The sequence below is a fragment of the Lepisosteus oculatus genome, chromosome 6 (assembly GCF_040954835.1).
Source record: "Lepisosteus oculatus isolate fLepOcu1 chromosome 6, fLepOcu1.hap2, whole genome shotgun sequence".
NCBI lineage: Eukaryota > Metazoa > Chordata > Actinopteri > Semionotiformes > Lepisosteidae > Lepisosteus > Lepisosteus oculatus.
In genome coordinates, this window is record NC_090701.1 from 4,673,867 (window position 1) to 4,687,470 (window position 13,604).

Genomic DNA, 13,604 nt, shown 5'->3' on the forward strand with positions numbered 1-13,604 from the left:
ACTTCAGCTGTGTCCTTTTCAGAGAAGCACATTCTGTCTGTTCATTTTCTCCTTCACAGATTCACAGTAACCTCTGTTTTTTATGCGCCTGGTCAAGCCATTCCATGTTCAACCGTGATTCATGCACTAATGATTGAGGCTGAAACAGAGCTGGATTTAATAATACTTAAAACTTTTAGGATTAATAGTAAGACATGGATAAGGTGAATACATTTTATAATTCCATTCTAAACTGCCTACTCATTTCCACTTGGTAGCCTTTCTTGTTCATTGTCTCAACATGAATTTTCTGGAGGAAAGGAAGTATTAAAAAGTGACATCATAGAGTCACGAAAGGGCACTCGAAGGATCTAGCCCATTTGGTGAAGGATCTCATGCAGCTGTGTCTTGAAAGAAGAGAGATTATCGGCTTCAGCCACACCTGGCTAGCTTGTTCCACACCTTCCCGACCCTGTGGGTGAAGAAGAGCCTCCCCTTCTCGCTTTTGAAGCGCTTCCACCGTGCGTCCTGCCCGTGCGCTCTGGTCCGGGTTTCGCCGTTCGTTCTGAAGAAGTCCTCTGGGTTGGTTTTGCCTGTGCTCTTGAGGATTTTGGATACTTGTGCTTGGGCCCCCTTGCAGTCGTGTCTGCTCAGTGCTGGAAAGGTTCTGTTCTGTCACCCTGTCGGAGCGGGAGAGTAAATGGATGCCATTCCGCCACCCTCCCTCTCCCCCCATCACTGCGGGTGTCTCTCTGGGACCCCCGTTCGGCAGCAGCACTTGGGCATCTGGACAACATTTGAATTTGGCGTCGCTGCTGACCCCCAGCCTCTTATAGTTTAGTTAGGAGATGTTCTTGGAGAAAAAACAGAAATAAATAAAATCTCAGTCACACAGCTTGCAGTCCTCTGGATTTTGTAACTCTGTGGCGTTGACAAAAATCTAGTAATTATGAAAAATATTTAACTACAATTACAGATCAACTACTTTCCAGTTGCTGAGGTTTGTTGTTACCTGTTCTGAGTTTATTCTCCATCCAGAGTGTGAGGGTTCCTGTCTTAAATGAATGTCTCTTGCACCATAGAACTAATGTAATTAGGCACATTTCAAGGCAGAGATTTGAAATGTTATTTTATGATACATCTCTTTAAATGATTTGATTTTCGATTTATTTAGGTTTTCGCTTACCGTGATGTTTTTCATGCTTAAATTGAGTGCAGGTTTGAAATGGAAACATTAGGTTCATTGACTTGTGGGATTAATGTCTTGTGGTCATATTATTGTTCCCTAAACAACAAGGTGCCCCAAAGATAAGCAGGGTGTACAAAGTATCAGCTATGACAGTCGTGAAGGTTTCTAGAGTGCAAAACTGGGTCTGTTTTCAACCTTCAGTGAAGAACACAAATATCCCGTTTTGGCAGCTCTGTTTCCTCAGAATTACTCAGAATTCTTGTTTTCTTCCAGGCCATGAGTGTGCCATAGTTCAGCAGTCTGTTAAGTCAATGACCTCCAATAAAACTATTGTAGCAGAAAAAGACTGGCACTTTCTAAAAAGGTCAGATGGGCCTTTTAGAAGATTATTGTGTAAGTCTTACTTTGCTGACATCGACAACTGACTGAAGTCCATCTCAATATGTTTACATATATGCAACATCTGCTTTTTTCACAGTGGAAAGAGAATGGGAGAACTCTTGATGAATCTCTTTGTGATGGTGGAAGAGGAATGGTTTTGAGCCTAGACAGACTGGAAGTAGCATTTGAGAATCTGCATTTTCATTAGCATTTCATTCTTTATCAGTGGCGGTGATGTTAGTTTGCTTGAAAATTTCACTGTAAGCCTATGCTAGGACGTATTTAAGTGAAGCATTACATGTAAAAAGAAGGTTTCATTTCGTAGAAAATAAAAGGTGTGGTGTGAGTGGTGGGTGTCGTAATGAACACAGCCTATTCGTCTAGGAGATTAATTTGGTCAATTATTGTGCACTTACGTCCTGTAGTATGTTTGGCGATTGATGGAGCTTCTAAAATAGCCTAAGCGATGTCAGACTAAATGTTTGTCCAGGAAGAATGCCTTTAACTGGCTCATAATTGACCTTGCAGTAGACACAGTGCCTGTTTAAAGTGCACTGTTGCAATGAATGTCCGGAGTTCTGGCAGGCAGCCAAGGGCATTAGAATTGGTGGGCTGACTCCTTGTCATCGTAATGTGTTCTCTGGTGTTACCTTGGAAACTATATATGTTCTTTGAAGGCTTTGCAGATATAATATCTTAAAAGGCGTCTTAAAATAGTCTCCAAAGCTGTCTTTTTGGCGCAGTTTCAGAAAGCCATGTGATAACACAAGGTAAATGGGCCTTTCAACAAATACACCTATAGATTTTGATCTCCTCTGATTGTCGTTGGCGTATTGACTTGATTTACTTTATTCACCGTATTAGTAGCCGGAATGGATGAAAAATACCCTCTCTTGGTGGTGGAATGAAATTTGTGGAGAAAACAGAAATTATTCTTGGGATGCAGAAAAAAACCGTCAAGTGTGCTTTGGATTTTCTACATCAGGTATAAATATGAGCACTTGAGAGCTCTTCAGCCAGTAGAAGCGCTCTCTTGTAGCATCGGAAGAGGCCTATAGTCCTTAGAGCCTGTTCCTGTCGCAGCTACGTGACCAGGATTCCCCATGTAGGAACGCTTGACTGGTAGAGAGCAGGGTGGCCTGTGTTTGGTCAAGCTGTGCATCAGCAACCCCTAATGGTCTGCAGGCCATTGTGCAGCTTTCATGTGTGTTACTGCTAGAGTCCAATCCCTCCTGCATTCAGTGATAACTCTGGGGTAGGACTTGTAGTGTAAAAAACAGCAGGTGGCTCTGAAAGTCCACGTTACAGAGCAAGGTGTTCGCTTAAAGCACCCATCCTGTGTTTATGCAAAGATTGGAGAAGTGAGCACAGTCGACTAACTGCTGATTTTGAATTGAGGGATATGAATATATATACTGTAAGTAGTTGGCAGTTTCATTTCACTATGTTTGTAAGAGAATCTGAAAATCAGAAATTTTGTTTTGAAACATTCCGCCATGAGGTTTGGTGCCTTTTAACTGTAATTACTTGCCTTGTCTTAGATTTTGTTTTGCTGCCTGTAGAGTTAAAAGCATGTATGTTCAAGTGGAAAACTGTTTAGTATAGTCTGTACAGTGGGTACACAAACTTCCTTTCTTTTCTGTCTTTTCGACTGTTCTTTTCCTTTTGTTTTCAATATTTAGAGGATAAGAAAATCGAGGGAGACTTAATTAAACAAAGCACCTCATACAAACCTAAACAGAAACTGCTCACATCCCCAGGGCAGGTTCATGCAAAATATTGTAATACGCTGTGGAATGGGGGTGAATTGGTGCTGTATTATAGAAATAAGCGACTAAGAAGGATGTCTTAGTTTGAAAGGAATTGTTGTCCATATAACAGCAAACAACAGAAAAGGATTTGCTTTCAAGCTGCTTAAGAGACATGCCTCTTCAGAAGTGCATTTGTGGACTAAAAAGTAATGTTTTGAATCAGAATCTCTGTTAAATGTAATAGCCCTTGGGTAACAATTCCAGCAAGTTCATGGGCTGTTCTCTAAACCTGTCTGTGAATTATTCTTGGCTGATCTTCTGAAGGACAGTGATCATGTTGAATTTTCCATTTACCTCTATTTTCTTCCAGCAGTTTGGAATGCCACCATCAAACATCACGTGGACAAGCATAGTCTGTTAGAAAGGTGGTTCTATAATGACTGTATCAGACAAAGCAAGGACATGCTCATAAATCGTGAAAACATGGTGTCCGGTATTTAAATGTTCAGCTTCAGCACGTTGGAGCACAATTGTATGGACATTTTTAAGGCCTTTTGCCCTACAGTATCTTCTGCAAAGTCCAATAGCTGTTCACAAAGAAATCTTGTCTTTACTGCTTTAAACCAAAGTTATTGGAAGGATGCTGTTCATTTAGTAGGACAATGAAAATCATAGGTGGGTAACTTTATTTGTTTAGGGTTTTACTAAACATACAAAGTGCAGTGCCACGAATAAACTTGTGCGATCCTAGGCTGATCCGTGTTCTTGTATATTCTAGACCTGAAATGTAATTAGATCTTCATGATATTCACTTCAAAGTACTTTATTCATCCCAGGAGAGCAGTTTAAGGAGCAAGTGGTACAAAATATAACAGAAGACAAAAACAAAGACAGATAAAAAAATAACAAAAACATTGTTAAGAAAAAGTACTGTATCCATAGGTGTAACAGTAACAGACCATAAAAGTGATTGAAAGTAACAGTGTGTAGCTGTAGGAAAGAATTAGTTCACGCATATTTGAGGGGAGGTTGAAGTGGGAGGCTCTGTCCAACAGACATCATTTACAGTCATACAAAATATGAAAGTCATAATAAAAATGAAGATGACTTGATTAAATGTATAACACAAAGACACAAGAGATAGCTGTATTATTCAATTAACGAAATGATGCAATGGCAAATACCCCAGTTTGAGTTGTACTGTATACAGTATGCACACTCTTGTATTTGTATGAGGCTGACAGTGGGTGAATGGAGCTCCAGAAGTTTAAAAACAGTTGTATATCCCTCTCCAGACTAATGAGCTCTGACTACACTTTTTTTGAGGTCCACGGAAAGCTCTTTGATTGTGGTGTGAAGTATTCTATATTATCCTATCCTGTATAAGGAAACTTTGTGAGTTTTGTTTATTAGTGTGGTGTATAGTGTAGACCGAGCTCAGAAAGTTTCTGACCGTTGTATAGGGCAGGGCTGCCCAAAACCAATCCTCTTTCCACCCCATTCTTTAACCACCTGGTTGTCCCCCTTACTTCACATGTCATTGCAGCTAAAACCTTGAGTTTGTAAATATGAACCCTTTTGGTTAATTTAAAGGATTACCATTTTTAATATAACGTTAAGTTTCACGGTTTAAATTGTAATTCCCGTGAACTGGGGATTTGCTAACTTTTTTTTTCTCGGCGCTGTGTGTATTAAAGACAAGGCCTGCATTCACACCCTGTTTTTCATAGGGCTTTTTTGCGAAGTGTTGTGTTTGTTGAGGAGAGTACTTTGGTTCAAGATAGGAGTTCAGCTGTAGCTGCAGATCTGGCACTTAATCAAAGGCAAGTTGCAACGAGTAGAATACAGATTGTCCTCAGGCTGGAAGAGATTCTTGCCCTTTCACGCTTTGCAAAACATGATGTCAAGTTAACTCTGCTGGTGTTTTTCCTCTCTCGGCGTTTCCCCATAAATGTCATGTTGTCTTGGGTTTTTTATACGTGTTTAAAACGGTGTCACTGAACTGAATTACTCTGGCCTCGCCTAGATGGACTGAGACAGAGTAGGAGCCCTGGTGAAATAACATGACAGGGAACTGTCAAGCTTAATGGAAGTAGGGCTTTTGTCTTCAATACTTGTGCTGCCTGCTTTCCAAAAATCACTTTATTACGCTTTATGCATTTTTAAAAACGTTTTTTTAATTATTGCAACTTTGAAGCTGACCGAATCGGCCTGCTCCCAGCTTGTGTTGTTTGTGAGCAGTCTCCTCCAGAAGTGCTTTCCAGTTTTCACTATTCTGATTATGTCCTTTGCTAATGCTTCATGGCCCTTGTACGTCCATCTGTTTTGACTCTTGTATTTATTGTTATTACTGTCTTTTTTAGTGGTCCTCTTACCAACACTAAAACATGTCAGTATTTTTTGGGTGAGGCCTACCCAGTTTGTTTTCTGTAAAACCCGTTTTGACTTCCGTTCTACAGTAAATATCTAGTTTCAGATCTAAGATTTCCACTTTTCATTCCTCCACCTACACTATCCTGGTAATCCCAGTTGATGCTTTTTATAGTATCAGACAATTTTCTGTACATATCGTCTCACAGTGTGCACTATTTACTTTGTGCTATACAGATTGGAACGGGGTGTTCCAGCAGATATATATTACTATGGTAACCCACTGCACTCAACACCAGTTTACTGTAAAACTTTTAATGTTGTATTCATTATTTCATTGTTCACTGGAATTTTTTTTACTTTATTGTGCTGAGTAATTATGTAAATTCTCACAAATGTTTGTTTTTGTACACTTCTTGGAAATACAGTACAGTAGTTAGACAGTAGAGTGTTGTGAAAGGTAATAGTGCTCAGTGAAGCAGGTAATGTGTCTTCTTAAGTACTCCTTCCCTTGATATTATTTGTGAAGGCTGTACAGAATGTATGTTGGGTTGAAAGTCCTTTGTTGTGCTTAATTGTCCATTACACATCCACATCACACAAGACCCTGATAGTTTGGGGTATCTTCATCTTGTAAGAACTTCCTGTTGCTTTAACTAAATTTTAATGATGTGATTTGCCTTTTGTCCATTGGTTCAAATATCTGTTGATAGGTTTAAATGGAGAACATTTGAAATCTGAGACACAGTGTTTCTGGGAATAAGCAAAACATTATTAGATAAGGTATTCTCCGTTTTATCTGGCATTACAATACAGCTCGTAAAACATACCTGCTTGCCCAGAACCACAGTACCTAGTGTGCAATCATCATTAATTCTTTACAGATGGTGAAACCCTGCAAGTTTAAGTGTGAGTATATACTGTACTGTACATGCACCCATTACAGACTGCACTACTATATCATCTCGCATTCACATCAACCCAGTACAGTATGTAGAATATGTTATGTTAGAACATGTTAGTATACATCTCCCACCGTTGTAGGTCAGGTGCTTCTGTCAGTCTAATCTGCTTGGTTATGTGGCCGCTGACTTGCTGATCAAAAGCTATGAATTCTAGAAGCAAGTTTGGCTGGCCGTGTCTTGGTCTTTCCTTCTGGCAATGTAGTGCAGCAGTTAGTGAGTACATTTGCATCTCCAGATCTTTCGCTGAGCACATCCTGGCAGAGATGGGCACCTCTTCCGACACTCTCGCTGACAGCTTTGTTTCTGCTGATCAATACAGCAGGGCTGTTTTCTTCTCTCCCCATTCTCCAGAGCACTTCTGTAATGGGGATCGGATCTGCATGCTGAACTGCATTTGACCTAAATCTTTGATTTAATCAAAATCAACAGGGAAATCAAAGCTACTGTTTACTCCTCATTGTTCTGGGGAAATTTAATTCAAGGACTTGATATTGGTGGGGATGATTACTAACCAAGCAGGACTGTCTTCTAATGATATATTTCTGTCCCAAATGATTTAGGCTGTTTCCTTGTTGTCAACAGAGGACATTGATTAAGAAGCTTACTAACCGTGTGTGTCACATATTCAGTTTCTTTATGGTTCTGGTTTTAATTAGATCACTTGTTTGAGGAAACAAGGTTTTTCATAAGCTTTGCTCCTTCTGTCTTCAATATACATATCACACTAATTGCAATAATAAGAATTTTTTCTTGACATAACCGAATTAATTCTACTCCGATAATCTGTTAGCAGTTCATGATAGCAGTTGAGGAACATATCACCCACAAATAAGTCGGACTGGGGGTTTATAGTTGCAAACCATATTAAAAAAGTTATATTTTTGCGCAAAAGGCATGTGGTGTTTATTTTACGGATTTATTTCATGAAACTTACAAAAATCGGAATAAATAATCCTATCAACAAAATCTGTTTTCCTGTGCAGGTGACTCAGTGAAACTGTTTTGTCACTGGTGGTGTAAGGAAGGCAAGTGGAGGGTGTGGTCCATGAGTCTTTCGTCTCGGATATGAGCTGGCCACGAGGACCAACAGCAGCTCTTTGTCTGGGGTTGTATTAGCTCACTGATACATGCTCGTACTCGTACCACAGTCGTACTGCAGTTCTTCTAATAATTACTGTCCTCATTCTGGTGAGAAACAGCCATGTTACTTTGGGCCATAACTGTGTGTTGAACAAAATACTGGGATCTGTATTGGAGTCATTTAGCACATGCGTTCTTCTATATTTCCCATCCTGCTGTTTTCAAACCTTCAGGAGCTCCTAATCATTTTGTTCTTACTGGCGAGTGCTGAATGGCACAGGCCGAATCTTCATGTGTATTGTTATGATGGAGGGACAGGAGGAGTGTGATTCTCTATGGTCAGGTTTCTGAAAGCAGCTGCTGTACCCTCGGAAGCAGTTTTTACAACGAGCGATGAACCTTTTTAAAAAAAAGATTATATTCCAATTTGGACTTTTGTCCTTGTACATTCTGGGGAATTGTACCCCAGTGGAGATGTAAGCTCCGAACTCCAAACTCAAGCATGCCATTGCCAACGAGATAGAAAAGAGAGCCGGATGCGCAGTGTCAGTTGAAAACAACTGACGAAATGCTGTTTGCGTGGGGGTTTTGTTGATAGTGGTGTTGTCGCCTGCATTCCTCCCCATCACCGCTGCACCGCTACCAGAACGTTTCCTTAAGCTGTGCTCTGTGAGTTCTTTGCGTTTTTTCCTATTTAAATATTACCTAGATCATCTGCTGTTGGCAGCGGAGAGACAGATGAAATCTCCCAAGTGGCTCAGCTGGCAAGCAAGGTTGCCCAAGCGCAGGATGAGCTCTGTGGTCCAGATGTTGCAGGTTCAAGTGTGGAGCAAGTCACTAGCCCACTATGAGCAGGCCTGTGTAGTAGTGTGTAGGACCTCTAAGTCTCTCTTTCTACACCACACACAAGTGGGTTAATTTTTTGTATTGCCTGATCAAAAGTTAACGGTGAAAATGTTAAGTTTTTCAGAATGTCGGATTTAAAAAGGATGTACAATATGATTGGATCATACTCTAAACCTGAAACCATGAGCTCTTTCAAGTAAAACAATTATCTCCATATATTTAAAGAATCTTTTGAGAATCAGATTCTGGTAAGCTGAAGCCCAGTTTCAGGTAATTAATGACTGTGTTTCTATTACATGTATAAAAATTAACATCAAGCTAGTCTTTGGAGTTGTCCTAGTCAGATGGCTTTTTCAGCCGTGACTGGAGAATATTTTTCTGAGCAAGTGATGTCTGTATCCTATGTGCACTGACACGGAAGCTCTTCAGGGCAGTTGGAATTAGCTTTGAGTTAGCAGTGAAGAATGGCAGGGCTTCATCTTGTGATAGTGTCGTGGACATTTATTCAGTACTAGCTGAACATGAATAATATTGGGAGCATAGGAAAAGATTACTAAAATTGTTAAAGTCAATGGGCTGATTCAGGTTCGATGAGCTGGAAATTGAGCCATGAAGGTCAACTTCTACACTGGCCATAGAATTCCTAAATTCCTAAGTTTCTTCACCCGGAAAAACTCTAAAATCAGTTATCACCTGGCTTCAGTGAGTTTATTGCTATTCACGATTCCCCTGTTTGCTTTCCTGTCTGTAAGCGGCATGACTTACGACCATGGTCTCAGGTACTGTAAACTTATGAATTTCGGTAATCACTCTCCTGAAATGTGTAGAAAACCTTTCCATTGCAACAGCACACACTTTTCCCAAACAGAGTAACATTAGGGCATCTTGTGAGCTCTCTAACGCCATTGTGATCGGTATGATGCATGCGTAATGGTACAATCTCATTACCATCAAAAGCTCAGAGGAAGTGTAATGAGTGCCCAACGAGCCCCTGTCTTCCTCGCCTTAACAATTGAAAGAGACTGCTGAGAAGCATGTCTCCCTGCGTTACACACCTCCTCATTAAAGCAGTCACCAGTCCCCCATGATTCCTTGGCTCGATGTACAGCACCATGCTGCTGGAAACTTGTGGAGTACCAAGATGTACATTTGTACTTTTCATCTTTCGTAATTCGCACCCAGCGTTTGACTTTAGGCCCCAGAGACCAATATAGGAACATGAGAGCGTTTACAAATGGTAGGATGCCATTTGGCCTGTCTAGCTCATCTGGAGTTCAAGTATCTGACGATCTCATCCTGCTGTTTCGTGAAAGAGCTTCAACCACACGGCTGTTTCCCTTGTTCAAGACTCCTGAAGCCCTTTGTAAGGACCCTACTCAGGGGTGAAGTATAACTTTCCCCACTTGGAATTTGAGCCTATAACCTTCCAGTTGGGGTCCAGAGCCCTAAGCACTCCTCCACACTGCCACACAATGCCTTACTTTTCTTTTGTTTTTGTGCCTCCAAAAAAAAAAAGAAAAAAAGAACTGACTGTTTTGTGTACTGTTGATTCATGCCAGGGTATTTTAACCATTAGGTTGTGAATTGTCTTTTTTCCCCACCAATGAACCTCAGTTCTTGTCTTGTGATGGAAGAAATGCAGTACATTTTTTTCCCCAAAGCCGGCATTCATAGTTAGAATTCTACCCTTTGAAGCAGAACAGAGAGCAACTGAATCACATTTGCCTGTGCTAAAGTTGAGGGTATTTTGCAAGGCATTGTGGGATATGCTGCAAGAAAGGGAAGAAGGTACAGTACAATTCACCCTTTCTCAGAACACAAAAGCCCCTAAAAGAAAAGCTGCTGTTGATTTACAGTTAATGGTTTATGCAGATCTTCTTTGGCACCGATACTTTGTTTGTCATAGTCAAGAAGACAGAATACGCTTGTTCCTGGTGCATCCCATTTCTTTCTCCCTATTTACCACACGCTCAGCAACAAAGGGATCTTTCTAGCAGCAGTGTTCTCGGGAACTGCTGAGCTGAGGCTCAGAATTGCCAGCAACTGCTCCTCTCCAGCTCACTAACTGCAGTGACGAGAATGTGGGAGTCGCTGTGTGATGTTCCAGTGATCAAAAGCCAGGAAAGAGAAAGCAAAGCTGTTCTTTTTCATAAATGGGTTAATTTATTCTACGTTATGCGAGAGTCAGGAAAGTGAATCCCAAAGAGAAAATATAAAAGAATATATACAATAAAAACAACCATTCTGAGTTTTGCATTTAGGGAAATCTTAAAATAACAAAAGCAGTTTGATGTCGTTTTCTTCCCCCATGCGTGTCAGGGAATAATAATGAATACTTCGATTTAAACCATTATCAGTTTTGTTAGTTCAGTTATAGTAAAATGTTAAGATTCAAATCTACTGCATAAAAACGTGGGTTTATATAATAACCACAAGGAGATGCCTAATGACACTTAAGTGAGAGAGCAATGTTTTTAGGTATATATTACATTATTCAACACTTGTGTTCACAAAGGCTTAAAATACAAATCATTTCTTCCCAAGAAACATTCTACAGTATATTATAGTTATCCCTATTATGTACTCTATGCAGCCTAAACATTTAATTGTAATTTCAGGACAGTTCACTGGTTTGTCCTTGTTTTTATATAGAACAAGGGGGTAAACCTACAGGAAGAGCCAGCCTTTTATAAGTATGGATGTCAACTGTGTAAAATCTTCCCACCAAAGTTTGATGTAGAAATTGTTGTATTCTTAGAGCACTGGGTCTACACCCTCTGGTTTGAGGTCTGTGCCCTGGGGTTTATGTTGCGTATTAAAGTCCAGCATGTGTTAAATAGTTGAGTGGGTTTGGCTAATGCGGTCTCCAAGGCAGGGTGGAGATTTCTTATTGTCTGTCTTTGTAATTTAGTATTTTTCTCCCTAATGATTAAGTTTATGTAATACATTCTTATATCATTGCACAATGTCATGTTCTACTCAGCATGTTCTGTCTTTGTGTGCTAACATAAGGAAATATTGCGTTTTTACCACACTTGGAAACGTCCTTCTTTCTTGACAGTGTTACCTTGGTAACTTGCTGCTGGATTGACAGTGATTTCATTAACCTTAATGAGATCAAATGGGTGGATTCCTGAAGCACAGTTGTGACCAAAATGATGAACATCTGATACAGTACATCACATCAGTTGATACTGTGCCTGACAGCTTTCAGAATTCAAACAGCAAATTTTCTTTTAGTTTGGAAAGTGAAATGCTGGTAAAACCACAATTGTTTGAATCTATAAATTTTTACCCTGTGCAGTCGTAATTAAGTTCTTAACGTGCAACATCCTCGAACACAGCTATGAAAAGGTATGAAAAGAAATTGGATTGTACAGAAGAAATAGTATAGTATGGGTCTGTAAGGTTCAAGTGAAGACTGTTAGTAGTTTTGCAGTTCATTGAACGTAGACCAAAAATGTAATTCTATCTTAACGGTGTGAACATTAAGCATAATTATTTACCGGAATACATATTGGACAGTCTGGTTTCAGAAAATATTTCGAGCATTTGCACAAGTCTGAGATTTCTTCGAAAAACCTGGGAATTCTGATAAGCAGCTGTGTGGTCACAGAAGAAGCATTTAATTGTTCCAAGCAACAGCTTTAGGAGCTCGTTTCACACACTGCACACACTGTCATGTGAAGACAACACCTACTTTTTCTCAACAAAGAAATAGGCCAGAAACTGTCAAATTGCTCAACTCGTCACTGGACATGGTCTGCTGGAACTCCAGTGTAACAAATCCTTCTTCGGTTTTATTTGGTTTCTATTTACAAAGCCGTTTTTAAATGAAACCTAAGCTGGTGTTAGATAAAAGGCATAGTTCACCTTCCCATGCCTTTTCCATTCGGGAGATGGCTGGCTCATTCAGATAAACGAGGTTTTAACCAAATTCAATTAACACAGAGAGCAGCCTCTGGCTGAGTATCAAGGTCACACAAATTACTCTAAGTTCTTTACGTGTTTGCTGTGTGTCTCTATTGACATGTAACAAATGGATATGGTCACAGAGCTTGCTGTGAGCTCTTCACTATTTTTACACACATAAGAACAATGTTTTCTTGCCATGAGCGGTCTTGTCTGCCTCAAGACAATTATTATTACTTTAAGATAAGATCACTTTATTGGCCATATACAATTTCTTGCAAATTTGTCTTTTTTCCCATACTCCAACAAGCTTGGGGTCAGAGCGCAGGGTCAGCCATTTATACGGCACCCCTGGTGCAGTTGGGATTAAGGGCCTTGCTCAGGGGCCCAACGGAGTAGGATTCCTCTGCTGGCTGCAGGATACGAACCGGCAGCCTTTCAGCCACAGGCGCAGATCCTGAGCCACAGAGCCACTGCACCGCCTAGACATTTTATCTTGTGTCAGCTTTGAAAAAGCAGTATCTAGGAATGGAAAAGCAGCGGTTGCAGAAGTGAATGATTTTTGGACCAGCCGTAAATCAGTGCCTTTAAAACGTTACGCTCCATATTTACGACATTCCTGTTCAGTACATTAGAATTCAACAACTTCCATCTCTTCATTAGAGCTGTCTGACCTCCAAACAGTGAGAATGAACTGCAGGTTTTGGTCTTGTTAGTAGCTAATAACTCTTTAAAAGATCTTTCTAAAGTCTGAGCTTCTGAATGTTTTTCAGAGGTCTTAACTTGACCTTAGTCGAAAGCCTTGACTAACTCAGAGGTTATTAGATTTTATTTGCCAGAAATTCTTTCCCAGTTGAACAGAGTTCAAAACATAAAGACATCCACAAACTACTTTCTCTCGGTTTCAGAATACAGTTGCTGGCTCATTCTCCTCGTGCTGCTCGTACGTTAAGCCCTCAACTGCGCACGGACATTTGCTGTTAAATAATTACAGCAAGCTCTTGAAAAGAAATCGTTTTTTTTTCTGTCTTTATGTCTCCGTAGGACGATCCTTCTGTTCTTTGGGAGAGTGTGTTAATCCTGAAATGGCGGTGGTAGTTTTCATGCCTTTATGAAGCTGTTCGAGTGGTA

The 13,604-nt window shown here is 40.2% G+C and overlaps 1 protein-coding gene across 3 annotated transcripts in view; it reads left to right on the forward strand.

Moving 5' to 3' along the window:
• Positions 1–13,604, forward strand: part of LOC102691745 (solute carrier family 22 member 23) — a 57,717-nt gene that overhangs the window by 16,464 nt on the left and 27,649 nt on the right. The gene's annotated exons all lie outside the window — the stretch shown is intronic.